Here is a 16,624-nt window from a genome sequence, read left to right on the forward strand (position 1 = left end):
TATATCCAGGTCTTGTTTTTGTATCCATTCAGCCAGTCTGTGTCTTTTGTTTGGAGCATTTAATCCACTTACATTTAAGGTAATTATCGATATGTATGTTCCTATTACCATTTTCTTAATTGTTTTGGGTTTGGTATTGTAGATGTTTTCCTTGTCTTGTGTTTCCTGCCTAGAGAAGTTCCTTTAGCATTTGTTGTAAAACTGGTTTAGTCGTGCTGAATTCTCTTAGCTTTTGCTTGTTTGTAAAGGCTTTAATTTCTCTGTCAAATCTGAATGAGATCCTTGCCGGGTAGAGGTTTTTGTAGGTTTTTCCCTTCATCACTTTAAGTATGCCCTGCCACTCCCTTCCGGTTTGCAGAGTTTCTGCTGAAAGATCAGCTGTTAACCTGATGGGGATTCCCTTGTGTGTTATTTGTTGCTTTTCCCTTGCTGCCTTTAATATTTTTTCTTTGTATTTAATTTTTGATAGTTTGATTAATATGTGTCTTGGTGTGTTTCTCCTTGGATTTATCCTGTATGGGACTCTCTGTGCTTCCTGGACTTGATTATTTCCTTTCCCATATTAGGCAAGTTTTCAACTATAATCACTTCAAATACTTTCTCAGTCCCTTTCTTTTTCTCTTCTTCTTCTGGGACCCCTGTAATTCGAATGTTGGTGCATTTAATGTTGTCCCAGAGGTCTCTGAGTATGTGTTCAGTTCTTTTCTTTCTTTTTTCTTTCTTCTGCTCTGCAGTAGTTATTTCCATTATTTTATCTTCCAGGTCACTTATCCGTTCTTCAGTTATTCTGCTATTGGTTCCTTCTAGAGAATTTTTAATTTCATTTATTGTATTGTTCATCATTGTTTTTTTGCTCTTTAATTCTTCTAGTTTCTTGTTAAACGTTTCTTATATTTTCTCCATTCTGTTTCCAAAATTTTGGATCATCTTTAGTAGCATTAATCTGAATTCTTTTTCAGGTAGACTGACTGTTACCTCTTCATTTGTTTTTCTGGTGGGTTTTTACCTTACTCCTTCATCTGCTGTGTGTTTCTCTGTCTTCTCCTTTTGCTCAACTTACTGTATTTGGGGTCTCGTTTTTGCAGGCTGCAGGTTTGTAGTTCCCATTGTTTTTGGTGTCTGTCCCCAGTGGCTAAAGTTGGTTCAGTGGGTTGTGTAGGCTTCCTGGTGGAGGGGACTCGTGCCTGTGTTCTGGTGGATGAGGCTGGATCTTGTCTTTCTGGTAGGCAGGTCCACGTCTGGTGGTGTGTTTTGGAGTGTCTGTGAAATTATGATTTTAGGCAGCCCTTCTGCTAATGGGTGGTGGTGTGTTCATGTCTTGCTAGTTGTTTAGCATAGGGTGTCCCAACACTGTAGCTTGCTGGTCGTTGAGTAGAGCTCGGTCTTAGCGTTGAGTTGGCGGTCTCTGGGAGAGCTTTCTCCGTTTGATATTATATGGAGCTGGGAGGTCTCTGGTGGACCAGTGTCCTGAACTGGGCTCTCCCAACTCAGAGGCACAGGCCTGACACCTGGCCGGAGCACAAGACCCTGTCAAACACACGGCTCAGAAGAAAAGGAAGGGAGGGAGGGATGGAGCAACCCAACCTAAAAACAAATCCACCAATGATAAGAAGCCCTAAAAAGTATACTAAAAGAAAAGAGGAAGAGAGCAACCAAATCAATAAACAAATCAACCAATGATAATAAACTCTAAATACTAAACTAGGATAAACATAAAACCAGAAAGAAATTAGATGCAGAAAGCAAACCCCAAGTCTACAGTTGCTCCCAAAGTCCACCGCCTCAATTTTGTGTTGATTCATTGTCTATTCAGGTATTCCACAGATGCAGGGTACATCAGGTTGTTTGTGGAGGTTTATTCCACTGCTCCTGAGGCTGCTGAGAGAAATTGCCCTTTCTTTTCTTTGTTTGCACAGCTTCTGGGGTTCAGCATGTAGGTGGCCTGAGGGCGTCTGTTCCCTCCCAGACGGGACGGTGTTAAAGGGACAGCTGATTAAGAGGCTCTGGCTCAGGCCAGTGGGCGGGGGACGGAGGGGTGTGGAATGCAGGGTGAGCTTGCAGTGGCAGAGGCCAGCGTGACGTTACAACAGCCTGAGGAACGCAGTGTGTTTTCCCAGGGAAGTTGTCCCTGGATCACGGGACCCTGGCAGTGGCAGGGTACACAGGCTCTTGGGAGGGGAGGTGTGGATAGTGACCTGTACTTGTACACAGGTTTCTTGGTCGCTGCAGCAGCAGTCTTAGAGTTCCATGCCCATCTCTGGTGTCCGCACTGATAGCCGCAGCCTGCGCCCATCTCTGTAGCTCATTTAGGTGGTGCTCTGAATCCCCTCTCATGTGTCCTGAAACAATGGTCTCTTGCCTCTTAGGCAGTTCCAGACTTTCTCCCAGACTCCCTCCTATCTACCTCTTGTGCACTAGCCCCCTTCAGGCTGTGTTCACACAGCCAACCCCAGTCCTCTCCCTGGGATCTGCCCTCTGAAGCCAAAGCCTCAGCTCCCATCTCCCTCCTGTCCCAGCGGGTGAGCAGACAAGCCTCTTGGGCTGGTGAGTGCTGGTTGGCACCAATCCACTGTGTGGGAATCTCTCCACTTTGCCCTCTGCACCGCTGTTGCTGCACTCTCCTCCGTGGCTCTGAAGCTTCCACCCTGTGCATCCCCCATCTCCTCCAGTGAAGGGTCTTCCTAGTACGTGGAATCTTTTCCTCCTTCACAGTTCCCTATCAGAGGTGAGGTCCCATCCCTATTCTTTTGTCTCTGTTTTTTCTTTTATCTTTTGCCCTACCCAGGTATGTGCGGATTTTCTTGACTTTTGGTAAGTCTGAGGTCTTCTGCCAGCGTTCAGTAGGTGTTCTATAGGAGTTGTTCCACATGTAGATGCATTTCTGATGTATTGTGGCGAGGAAGGTGATCTCCACATCTTACTTCTCTGCCATCTTGAAGGTCTCTCCTACCCGTATGTTTTCTTCTAAGAGTTTTTTTTTTTTTTTTTTTTTTGCGGTATGCGGGCCTCTCACTGTTGTGGCCTCTCCCGTTGCGGAGCACAGGCTCCGGACGCGCAGGCTCAGCGGCCATGGCTCACGGGCCCAGCCGCTCCGCGGCATATGGGATCCTCCCAGACCGGGGCACGAACCCGTATCCCCTGCATCGGCAGGCGGACTCTCAACCACTTGCGCCACCAGGGAGGCCCCTTCTAAGAGTTTTATAGTTTGTGCTTTTACATTTAGTTCTTTCCCCTTCTTGAATTTACTTTTGTATATGGTGTGAGGTGAGATTTCAAGGTCATTCTTTTTTGCACATGAGTATTTAGTGATCTCAGCATTACTTGTTGAATATTCTTTCCCCATTGAATGGTCTTGACACCCCTGTTGAATATTCAGTGAACAGTGATGTGTGGGTCTATTTCTGAATTTTCAACTCAATTCTTTTGGTCTACATGTCTGTCCTTATGCCAGTACCACACGGTTTTGATTACTGGAGCTTTATCATAGTAAATTTTTAGATCAGAAAGTGTGAGTTCTCCAACTTTGTTCTTTTTAAAGATTATTTTGACTAGTCAGTGTCCCTTGCAATTCCACATGAATTTTAAAAGCAGCTTTTCCATTTCAGGCAGGGGTGGGGGAGGTAGTTGGTATTTGCTAGGGATTGCATTGAACTTGTAGATCACTTCTGGTGTAGTATTATCGTCTTAACAATATTAAGCCTTCCCACCAATGAACATGGATGTCTTTACATTTAATTTCATTTTTAGATTGTTAATTGCTAATATATAGAAATGCATCTGGTTTTTGTGTGTTGATTGTGTATCCTACAACTTTGTTGAATTTATTATCTCCAGTAGTTTTTTGGGTGTGTGTGTGTGTATGTGTGTGTGTGTGTTATTCGTTAGGATTTTCTATATATTAGATCATGTCATCTCCAAGTAGAGATAGTTTTCTTCCTTTCCAATTTGGATGTCTTTTATTTATTTTTTCTTGCCTAATTTTCTGGCTAGAACTTCCAGTATATCTTTGTTTTCTGTCTTCTTCCTTATCTTAGGAGGAAAGCTTTCAGCTTTTTGCCTTTGAGTGATTAGTTGTAGGTTTTTCATAGATGCCCTTTAACATGTTGTGGGAAGCGCCCCTCTATTCCTAGTTTGTTGAGTGTTTTTTTCTTGTTTGTTTTATTATAAAACAATGTTGGATTCTGTCAAATGCTTTTTCTGCATTGAGATGATTGTGGGGTTTTTTTTTTCCTTCATTCTATTTTGTAGTGTATTGCATTGGTTGATTTTCACATGTTGATCCACCCTTGCATTACTGGGATAAATCCCACTTGGTCATATTGCACAAACTCTTTAATATGTTGCTGGATTCAATGAATTTTTTTTCTTTTTAAGGATTTTTGCATCTATATTTATAAGAAATATAGGTCTTGTGATGTCTCTGTCTGGCTTTGGTAATGGTGGCCTCATATAAATGAGTTGGGAAATGTTCCCTTTTCTTCTATTTTTTGGAAGATTTTACGAAGGATTAGTGTTAATAACTACTTTAAACATTTGTTAGAATGCTACAGTATTAGGGTATCACACACCAGTTATTTAAACAGTGAATTTAATATAAGGAGTAGTTAACTATACTGTTAACTAGGCAACCAAAAGAGTGAAGTGAGAACTCTAAGGCAGTGGGCAGTGATTCCCAAATTTCAGCATGCATCAGGGTCAACTGGAGTGCTAAACAGATTCCTGCTCACACCATCTGAGCCACTGACTCAGTAGGTTGGGTGGTGCATGGGAACCTGCATTTCTAACCAGTTCCCAGGAGATGCTGATGTTGCTGATCTTGGGACCACAGTTTGAGAACTGCTGTTTCAAGTATCATGGGGGTAACAACTGTAGTTTCCCCAGGCTGAGGGAACAAAGAGTACAAGTTAGAATTATTAAAACGTAGAATCTTAGGGAAGGGTCCCCGTGTGGTTGGGTCTCAGATTTCTGAAGAGGGATTGCCAAATGGTCAATGGTGGTGTTTCTAGGCCTGGAGGTAAGGTCTGGGATGGTGGTGTATGGAGCTGGCACAGTGTACCTGGGGTTCTGCTCGTGTTGGGAAAACTGCAAACTGGGTTCAGCTGCTGCTATGGGAAGGAACCACCACTGTCAGGGTAAAGAAATTGTTGGAATGTAGCTGTGAGAAATGAGAACATAAGAAGGAGTAGTCAGTCACTCACTCTTCCTCTTCAGTTTGCAGTTTCCTTCTAGCATCCTTTATTGGCAGAGCTGACAGCCAGCTGGCAAAAGCAGAATGGGTATGCCAGCTAAAGGATATGTTGGAACTGAGAGACAATAATTGAAGCACTGGCACCATCAACATACCTGCTACACCTGTGTGAGCTCCTATGTGGCCACCAACCAACTCCATTTTTCTATTTAATGACATGTAACTATCTTATTTGCAATTGATGCACCCACCCTCTCCACAAAATTAGGAGACACAAAGTCTTAGCAGTCAGTTATCTGTCACTGGACTATGTAGATTACTCCCCCCAAATCAATCATAGTACCATTTGAAAATTCACTTACAAAAAGGTATAATTAACCTCCAATAAAACTTGTATAAAATAAGGAGGAAAGAAAAGAAAATGCTTACTCTGTCTATATAAACACATACCAGCAAAAGGAAGGAGATGATATATTTAGCTGCTCTGTCCTCTTTTCTGTGACTGGTCACATGACCTTAGCTAGTATTTTTAACTTCTGCTTCTACCCATTCCATATTTCCTTGGCCTTCACTAGAACTTAAGCTCGTTGGGGTTTTCTACCTGACAGATGACCAAGATCTTCATCACGGAAGGATCTGTACCCTCAGCAGTCATGCCATTTTCCTTGGTAGCTGTAATTTTCTACTAACCTTTCTACTAGGCATGGAGTACTATGAGACACCTCAGAGAATCCCCTGGGTTCCAGACATAGTTCTCCTTTCCCCCATTGGCAGTACAACACATTTTTCTCCTGCCTCAGTGACATGAGGAAGTCAAGTGGCAGTCTCATCATCCAGTGCAATGGAGGGGAGAGGGGGAAGATGGCGGAAGAGTTAAGACGTGGAGATCACCTTCCTCCCCACAGATAGAAATACATCTGCAGGTGGAACAACTCCTACAGAACACCTACTGAACGCTGGCAGAACACCTCAGACCTCCCAAAAGGCAAGAAACTCCCCACGTACCTGGGTAGGGCAAAAGAAAAAAGAATACACAGAGACAAAAGAATAGGGACGGGACCTGCACCAGTGGGAGGGAGCCGTGAAGGAGGAAAGGTTTCCACACACTAGAAGCCCCTTCGCGGGCGGAGACTGCAGGTGGCGGAAGCGGGAAGCTTCGGAGCCATGGAGGAGAGCGCAGCAACGGGTGCGGAGGGCAAAGTGGAGAGATTTCCTCACAGAGGATCGGTGCCGACCAGCACTCACCAGCCCAAAAGGCTTCTCTGCTCACCCACCAGGGCGGGCAGGTCTGGGAGCTGAGGTTCAGACTTCGGTCGGAGAGCAGGGAGAGGACTGGCAGCATGAACACAGCCTGAAGGGGTTAGTGCACCACAGCTAGCTGGGAGGGAGTCTGGGGGAAAAGTCTAGACCTGCTGAAGAGGCAAGAGACTTTTACTTCCCTCTTTGTTTCCTGGTGCACAAGAAGAGGGGATTAAGAGCGCTGCTTAAAGGAGATCCAGAGGGATGCAAGCCGCGGCTAACAGCGCAGGCCCCAGAGATGGGCATGAGACGCTAAGGCTGCTGCTGCCACCACCAAGAAGCCTGTGTGCGAGCACAGGTCACTCTCCACGCCTCCCTTCCAGGGAGGCTGTGCAGCCCGCCACTACCAGGGTCCCGGGATCCATAAAAACTTCCCCAGGAGAATGAACGGCGCGCCTCAGGCTGGTGCAACATCACGCCAGCCTCTGCCATCACAGGCTCGCCCCGCACTCCATACCCCTCCCTCCCCCCGACCTGAGTGAGCCAGAGCCCCCGAATCAGCAGTTTTTTTAACCCCGCCCTGTCAGCGAAAAACAGAAGCCCTCTGATGACCTACATGCAGAGGCGGGGCCAAATCCAAAGCTGAGTCCTGGGAGCTGTGCAAAAAAGAGGAGAAAGGTAAATCTCTCCCAGCAGCCTCAGAGCAGTGGATTAAATCTCCACAATCAACTTGATGTACCCTGCATCTGTGGCATACCTGAATAGACAACGAATCATCCCAAATTGAGGAGGTGCACTTTGAGAGCAAGATGTATTATTTTTTCCCCTTTTCCTCTTTTTGTGAGTGTATGCTTCTGTGTGAGATTTTGTCTGTATAGCTTTGCTTTCACCATTTGTCCTAGGGTTCTATCCATCTGTTTTTTTTTACTTAAAAATTTTTTTTCTTAATAATTATTTTTTTATTTTAATAACTTTTATTTTACCTTACTTTATTTTATTTTCTTTTATCCCCTTTCTTTCTTTCTTTCTACTTTTTGTCCCTTTTATTCTGAGCTGTGTGGATGAAAGGCTCTTGGTGCTACAGGCAGGAGTCAGTGCTGTGCCTCTGAGGTGGGAGAGCCAACTTCAGGACACTGGTCCACAAGAGACCTCCCAGTTCCACATAATATCAAATGGCGAAAATCTCCCAGAGATCTCCATCTCAACACCAACACACCCAGCTTCACTCAACGACCAGCAAGCTACAGTGCTGGACACCCTATGCCAAACAACTAGCAAGACAGGAACACAACCCCACCCATTAGCAGAGAGGCTGCCTAAAATCATAATAAGTACACAGACACCCCAAACCACACCACCAAACGTGGACCTGCCCACCAGAAAGACAAGATCCAGCCTCATCCACCAGACCACAGGCACTAGTCCCCTCCACCAGGAAGCCTACATAACCCACTGAACCAACTTTAGCCACTGGGGACAGACACCAAAAACAACGGGAACTACGAACCTGCAGCCGGCAAAAAGGAGACCCCAAACACAGTAAGATAAGCAAAATGAGAACAGAAAAACAGCAGATGAAGGAGCAAGATAAAAACCCACCAGACCTAACAAATGAAGATGAAATAGGCAGTCTACCTGAAAAAGAATTCATACTAATGATAGTAAAGATGATCCAAAATCTTGGAAATAGAATAGACAAAATGCAAGAAACATTTAACAAGGACCTAGAAGAACTAAAGATGAAACAAGCAATGATGAACAACACAATAAATGAAATTAAAAATACTCTAGAGGGGATCAGTAGCAGAATAACTGAGGCAGAAGAACGGATAAGTGACCTGGAAGATAAAATAGTGGAAATAACTACTGCAGAGCAGAATAAAGATAAAAGAATGAAAAGAACTGAGGACAGTCTCAGAGACTTCTGGGACAACATTAAATGCACCAACATTCGAATTCTAGGGGTTCCAGAAGAAGAAGAGAAAAAGAAAGGGACTGAGAAAATATTTGAAGAGATTATAGTTGAAAACTTCCCTAATATGGGAAAGGAAATAGTTAGTCAAGTCCAGGAAGCACAGAGGATCTCATACAGGATAAACCCAAAGAGAAACACGCCAAGACACATATTAATCAAACTGTCAAAAATTAAATACAAAGAAAACATATTAAAAGCAGCAAGGGAAAAGCAACAAATAACACACAAGGGAATCCCCATAAGGTTAAGAGCTGATCTTTCAGCACAAACTCTGCAAGCCAGAAAGGACTGGCAGGACATATTTAAAGTGATGAAGGAGAAAAACCTACAACCAAGATTACTCTACCCAGCAAGGATCTCATTCAGATTTGATGGAGAAATGAAAATCTTTATGGACAAGCAAAAGCTGAGAGAGTTCAGCACCACCAAATCAGCTTTACAACAAATGCTAAAAGATCTTCTCTAGGCAGGAAACACAAGAGAAGGAAAAGACCTACAATAACAAACCCAAAACAATTAAGAAAATGGTAATAGGAACATACATATTGATAATTACCTTAAATGTAAATGGATTAAATGCCCCCACCAAAAGACACAGACTGGCTGAATGGATACAAAAACAAGAACCATATATATGCTGTCTACAAGAGACACACTTAAGACCTAGAGACACATACAGACTGAAAGTGAGGGGATGGAAAAAGATATTCCATGCAAATGGAAACCAAAAGAAAGCTGGAGTAGCAATTCTCATATCAGACAAAATAGACTTTAAAATAAAGACTATTAGAGGAGACAAAGAAGGACACTACATAATGATCAAGGGGTCGATCCAAGAAGAAGATATAACAATTGTAAATATTTATGCACCCAACGTAAGAGCACCTCAATACATAAGGCAAATACTAACAGCCATAAAAGGGGAAATCAACAGTAACACATTCATATTAGGGGACTTTAACACCCCGCTTTCACCAGTGCAATGGAATCATAGTTGTGTCACCCTGTGGCAGCATTATCCGCTTATCTCCCACTGGCAGCTCTCAGAGTTGCAAAAATGGGTTAATGTTGGTAGGTGTGATGGTAAGAGGAGCCATTCCACTTCCTCCCTTGAGTCCTACCTAAATCCTTGTATTCTGGCTCTGAGAGACAATACCCTATACTGTTTCTCATAAAAAACTATGGAGGTTGGATTTTATTATTTTTATGCTTTTTTTTTTCTTTCTCAGTTCTTTAAGGCAGAGGAAGTGAGCCTCTTGACTACGTCTCCCTGTCTCTTTCTGGCTTGCTTGTGTTTGAAAGCTTCTTTTTCCTCCTTTTTATTTTTAATTTTTATGTGTTTGCCTGATCTTCCTTGATGTTGGGCCCAGTAATCTAACTCACAATTCCTCCTATTACCAGTGCAGCTCCACTGGGGTGGCCTGAGCTATGACCTTCTCTGCAGTGACTCTCACATGGCCTCATGTGCCAGCTGGGAATCATTGCACATGTAGGTCTTTGGAATACTAAAATACATGGATATCTAATACTGATTGTTACCATTTTAGTTCTAATAACTTGATTTTATATTTTGGTCATTTGGGGTAAGAAGAATAAAAAGGCTTACATTAAAGGAACATAACTTGAAAAAAATGTTATGAAAAACCCTGTGAGATTTGGGGGACCAGGGTGAGTGATGTAAAGGTTATTAGTCCCTTCATACTTAAGTATGAATTGTTTCTTTTCAACTCTGCCTGAGAGTAATTCCACTAAACTGAGTCATTTAGAATGCTCAAGAATGTGAATGGGTAAAGCTAAATGTATTACAAAATATTAACATGTATTAGATGTATTAAAGTACTTTGGTATATTAGCTATTTTGGTTTTGTTTATGGGTTATACATTTAAAGTTGCTTTAACAGTCATGACCTTTTTTTTTTTTTGAAGCTATTACTTGTCTTAGAAAGAGCGTAATGATCATTAGAGTCATTGTGTTCTAAAGTATACTGACCACTAGATGACAGAAGTTAGACAGTGATTTTCAAGGTTAGGCCCAATGCAGAGCATTGCTAGGTTCTGTTAGAACCTTTACTAAAATAAATAAGTAAATTAATTAATTAAAGGAATTTTGTGAAAATGGACATTTTTAAATATCTGCATACCAAAATTCTTGAGCAGTAATATCAAGACACTACAAAGTTGTACTTCTAAATTTTCATTGTTCTTACCTGTGTTTGGCATCAGTCATGATTTCATATTAAATGTATATAGTACATAAAAAGAGTAGTAAAAGGGAAGAGTGGTAATAACATAAAAAGTATGCTCATCTACTTTCTTTTCTGACCATAGTGATTCTAAAAGAAAACATTGTCCTCTTCTGTCATGTAAGAGTACTTGAATCTTCCATTTTCTCATCTGGCTCTTCTACCAGTGTGGCAAGCTGCGAAAAGTCCACTTAGGGGAGTTCTAAGTCTGGCCAATTGATGGTTTCAAAACTGTGAGTTTAGGAGATCAGCAAAGATAATTACATACCAAAATTTCTTGTGGATTTTCTGTTGTATGCCTATTGCTTTGTAATTATATAAGAATAAAAAAACCTTTTGTCTAAATAGATTTAGAATCTACTGTCCTGCAGTTAAGAAAAGAAATATTCTTTCCCTCAGAGTTTTCAAGTGACCAAAATTCAGCTAATTTATTATAATTTGTTTTAATTAGTTTCAATTAGGTTCTCAGATACCATTTCCTTGAATATTGAATGAATGAATATACTTCATCTTTCAGTTGGATGTGGGTCCAGTGTTCTCAATGAGTGTTATGACCCTTATTCTTGGTGTAGCACTGAGAAGCTCTCATAATTTTGTGGGGGAAAGTGAACAACAACAGCTATTCAAGGAAAAATTAGATTATTCCCATACTGAAGAAGGGGACTAGGGAGAAACTGACTTCAACCCATTGCATTGCCTAGGAAGTATGGGGACCCCAGAAAAAAGTAATCCTTGAACATCCTACCATTTTACCTAAAGATGCAGAGCACAGGCTGGGCAAAAGATGGAGCTGTCCCTGATAATTTTCACATACAAAAAAAAAAAAAATATATATATATATATATATATATATATATATATATATATTATATATATATATATAATATATATATTTCATATATATATCTTTGGAGGAGAAAAAAGTCAATTCCCCAATCCCAGAAAGACAAACACTGTCATAATCATTCCACAGAGGCCAACAGGTTGCAAAACCAACTGAATAGCCCTGCAAACATAAATCTCCACCAGACTCCTTAACTCTTTTTTTTTTTTTTTTTTTTTTTTTTGCGTTACACAGGCTCCGGACGCACAGGCTCAGTGGCCAGGTGGACTCTCAACCACTGTGCCACCAGGGAAGCCCCAGACTCCTTAACTCTTATCAAAGTAATTGGGCTCCCAAGAAACTACCCAGAATGCTAGAGTGATTCAATCCTTCCCAGGGAATTCATTCAGTGGTTTACTCATTTGACACTGTTATTGAGGGTTCAGTATGTATTAGGCATTGCTCTAAGGAATAGGGACACAGGATGACTAGGACAGGGACCCTAATAGGAAACAACAACAGCAACAACAAAACCTCCTGATGCTCTGGCTCTGTGCATCACTACTGACTGTTCCAGCATCTTCCGAAATACCTGTCATTGAACTGACCCAAGCTTAGTTTAATTTTGATGGGTATAGTGAGTGATGATGATGATTACAAAAGTTCCCATTTGGCATTTTGTACATTTAGTCATTATTTCACTTAATCTTCACAGAAGTTCTGTGAAAGTATTGGAGCAAACAAAGCTGAAATATATTTGTTCCAACACGCTCCTGAACAGCCAGTGGATTAAAGAAGAAATCAAAAGAGAAATCAAAAAACATCTTGAGATAAATGAAATGGAAACACAATACCAAAACTTATGGAATACGGCAAAAGCACTTCTGGAGGAAAGTTTATAGGTATAAACACACACATCGAGGGGAGAAAAAATCTCAAGAAAACAACAAAACATCTCAAAAGGATGGGAAAAAAATAAGAAATTAAGCTCAAGGTTAGCAGAAGAGAGGAAATAATAAAGATTAGAATAGAAGTAAATGAAATAGAGAAGAGAAAAACAATAGAAAATATTAACCATAGTTTTTTCTTTGAAAAGATAAACAAAACTGACAAACACCTAGCTAGACTAACCAAGGAAAAAAGAGAGAAGAACCAAATCAGATATTAATGAAAAAGGAGACATTACAACTGATACCACAGAAATACAAAAAATCATAAGAGGCTACTCTGAAAAACTATTTGTCAACAAATTGGACAACCTAGAAAAAATGGAAATATTCTTAGAAACATACAACTTACCAAGACTGAATCAGAAAGAAACAGAAAGTCTGAATAGGCCAAGTACTAGAAGGATATTGAATCAGAAATTAAAACTCTACCAATGAAGAAAAGCCCAGGACCAGATAACTGGTGAATTTTATCAAACACTTAAAGAATTAACACCAATGCTTCACAAACTCTACCAAAATATCAAAGAGGAGAGAACACTTCCAACACTTCCTTATTTTACAAGGCCAACATCCTGATACCAAAGCCAAATAAGGATGCTACTAGAAAAGAAAACTAGAGGTCAATATCCCTGATAAATATAGATGCAAAAATTTTCAACAAGATACCAGCAAACCAAATTCAGCAGCACATTAAAAGGATCATTCACCATGATCAAGTGGGATTTATCCCTGGGATGAAAGGATGTTTCAACATATACAAATCAATGTGATATATAAATAGAATAAAAGATAAAGTCATATGATCCTTTCAATAGGCACAGAAAAAGAACTGGAGAAAATTCAACATCTTTTCATAAAAATTTTTTTTAAAAAGCTCAACAAATTGGGTATAGGAAGAATGAACCTCAACATAACAAAAGCCATATATGACAAGCCCAAGCCCACAGCAAACGTTATTCAATGATAAATGGTTGACAGTTTTTCTTCTAAGGTCAGAAACAGCACAAGTGTGCCCACTCTCACCACTCCTATTGAACATTGTACTGAAAGTCCTAGCTAGAGCAATCAGAAAAGACAAAAAAAGAACAGACATCCGTATTGGAAAGGAAGAAGTAAAACTGTCTTTGCAAATGACATGATTTTAATATAGAAAACCCCAAAGACTCCACCCCAAAAAAAAAAAACTAACAACAAATTCAGTAAAGTTGCAGGATATAAAATCAATGCAAAAATTTAGTTGCATTTCTATACAATAGCACAAACTATCTGAAAAAAAAAAAGAAAAAAAAGTCCCATTCACAATAGCATCAAAAACAATAAAGTACTTAGGAACAAATTTTACAAAGGAATTGACATCTGCACAATGAAAACTATAAGACTTAGATGAAAGAAACTGAAGAAAACACAAACAAATGAAAAGCTATCCCATACTCATGGATCAGAAGAATTAATATTGTTAATATTTCCATACTACCTAAAGCAATCTACAAATTCGATGCAATCTCCATCAAAATTCTAAGCCATTTTTCACAATGGTAGGACAAACAATCCTAAAATTTGTATGAAACTACCAAAGACCCCAAAGAGCCAAAGTAATCTTGAGAAAGAACAAAGCTGGAGGCACTATAATTACTGATTTCAAACTATACTACAAAGCTATAGTAATTTAAAAAGAGCAGTATGATATTAGCATAAAAGCTGACACATAGACCAATGGAACAGATTCAAGAGTCCAGAAATAAAGGAGCCAAGAATATAAAATGGGGAAATGATAGTCTCTTCAATAAATGCTGTTGGGAAAACTGGATATTCACATGCAAAAGAATGAAACCAGACCCCTCCCTTACACCACTCATAAAAAATTACATTAAAGATTTAAATACAAAACATGAAACCATAAAACCCCTAGAAGGAAATGGGAAAGCTCCTTGTTATTAGTCTTGGAAATGAATTTTTTGGGTATGACAACAAAAGCAAAAATCAACAAGTGGGTCTACATCAAACTAAAAAAACCTAAATCTGATTTTTAAATGGGCAGAGGATCTGAATAGACATTTTTTCCAAAGAAGACACACAGATGTCTTGGCCAGAAAGTACATGAAAATGTGATTGACATCACTAATCATCAGAGAAATGCAAATCAAAACCACGATGAGGCTTTTCTCCATGTCCCTCACAGTGGGCAGCAGATCTGAGAGGACCTATCTGCTGAAGGTTCTGGGCCAATTGCTTTTTTGGGACCCCACTGCCACCCACCCCACTCCTCCGTGGAGAGAAGATGGTGGGCCAGAACAGCACCATCTTGGATGGAACCCTTTTCATCAGGTACTACATTTACTTTGACCTCGAGACAGAGTGACCCCAAATTCAAGAACAGGCTGTGAGAATGAAGAAATAAACAAAAGCTTGCCAAGGAGAGAGCTAGGCTTTCCAAGTTACTTGACCTTAAAGATGCTAAAGCTGTTCAGAATTTCTTCTTCCAATAACTACGGCTTGGTGAAAGTTACTAGCTTGGTGAATATGAGAAAGGTATAGACCACCTGACAAATGCAGTTGCTGTGTGTAGACAGTCACAGCAGTTATTGCAAGTGTTAGGTCTAACAATTCAATCACCAGTGTTCCAGATGCTTTTGACTAAGCTTCCAACAATTAGAGAATTAATTATAAATGCTCAGAGCTTGACTGAAGGTGATGTGGAATGAGAAAAAATGTCAACATAATTATCTCAATTTAAAATATTTTAAAAATCTTAACTCAGAAGATGAGCAGCTCTGGGGATGGGGGGGTGGGGACGTAAGGGCAAATATGCTTGTTTTGGACTGTCCTACACTGAAATCTACCAAAGTTAGTTTTTACTTTGTGTAGAGCCATTTGTCTGTTTTATTTATTTTTCCCAGTAAAAAGCATATTTTGAGAGAGATTTTCATTTTATAAATACCCTGTGAGTTACTGAAATTTAGATTTTGTTTATTCCTAAAACATGCAATTTAAATGTACATATCACATTGTTTACATTACAAATACTCAGTGCTCAGTTTTGAAAGATGGCCAGAAAAGTGTAGAAGAAAGCTGAAGAATGCACATTTTTTTTAAACGAGTACATTTTGCTATACATCAGAAAACTGGATGGAAACTTGATTGTGTTTATCAAAGGTGAACATTAAAATCTTTGATTCTTTCCATTTAATCTTTTATACATGTGAGATGTGCTGCTGTACTGTAGTAACAATTTCAGCCTCCACTATGTGTATTAATCTTGACATGTTTTGTTTAAATCAGTGGGCTTAATGTGTTCTGGATAGTTATATCCTTAATAACTATCTAACTCATTTAGATATATGTAGTTGCAAATAGCACTGGAAATTAGATCTACATACATCCCTAATCTAGCTGAATGAGCTTCAGCAGTTAATGTCTGCCCACTTGCCTCATTTATAAAATGAGAGAATTGGTCTACTTATTCAGAGAAGCCTCTCTTTCAGCTTCTAATTCCTTTGGTTCTGTTCAGCATCCTCAAATCCACCTTCTTCTGAGGGATATATCTGTTTGGGCAACCACACTTGCATTTTTTAATACTCTGAATTTTACAAGCTTCCCTGACTTGGTATTTCTGAACTGTTTTTTTAAGGTATAAAGTGTGTTGATTTTCACTGAAATCATGGTTCTGTCACTACTTCTTTAAATTAATCTGAAACTTAACCTTCAAAGTAAAAACAAAACAAAACAAAAAAACCATGAGATATCACCCCACACCTGTTAGAATATCTATAATCAAAAAGACGAGAGATTACAAATGTTGACAAGGATGTGGAGAAAAGAGAACTCTTGTACACTGTTGGTGAGAATGTAAATTGGTACAGCCACTATGTAAAACCACATGAAGCTTCCTTTAAAAATTAAAAATTGAGCTACCATATGATCCAGCAATCCCCCTTCGAGGTTTATATCTGAAGGAAATGAGACCACTATCTTGAAGAGATAGCTGCATCCTCATTTTCATTGCAGCATTAACCTAAGTGTCTGTCAACAGATGAATGGATAAAGAAGTTGTGGTATATATGTACAATAGAATTGTACATTCAGCCATAAAAAAGAAGGAAATTCTACCATTTAAGACAACATGGGGCTTCCCTGGTGGCACAGTGGTTAAGAATCCACCTGCCAATACAGGGGACATGGGTTCAAGCCCTGGGCCAGGAAGATACC

General features: G+C 40.0%; 1 pseudogene; it reads left to right on the forward strand.

Annotated features, from left to right (window-relative positions):
• The first annotated feature begins 14,696 nt into the window (after nt 1–14,696).
• Nucleotides 14,697–15,120, forward strand: LOC132492657 (mitochondrial import receptor subunit TOM20 homolog; annotated as a pseudogene).
• The last annotated feature ends 1,504 nt before the right edge of the window (nt 15,121–16,624 follow it).

The sequence above is a fragment of the Mesoplodon densirostris genome, chromosome 6 (assembly GCF_025265405.1).
Source record: "Mesoplodon densirostris isolate mMesDen1 chromosome 6, mMesDen1 primary haplotype, whole genome shotgun sequence".
Taxonomy (NCBI): domain Eukaryota; kingdom Metazoa; phylum Chordata; class Mammalia; order Artiodactyla; family Ziphiidae; genus Mesoplodon; species Mesoplodon densirostris.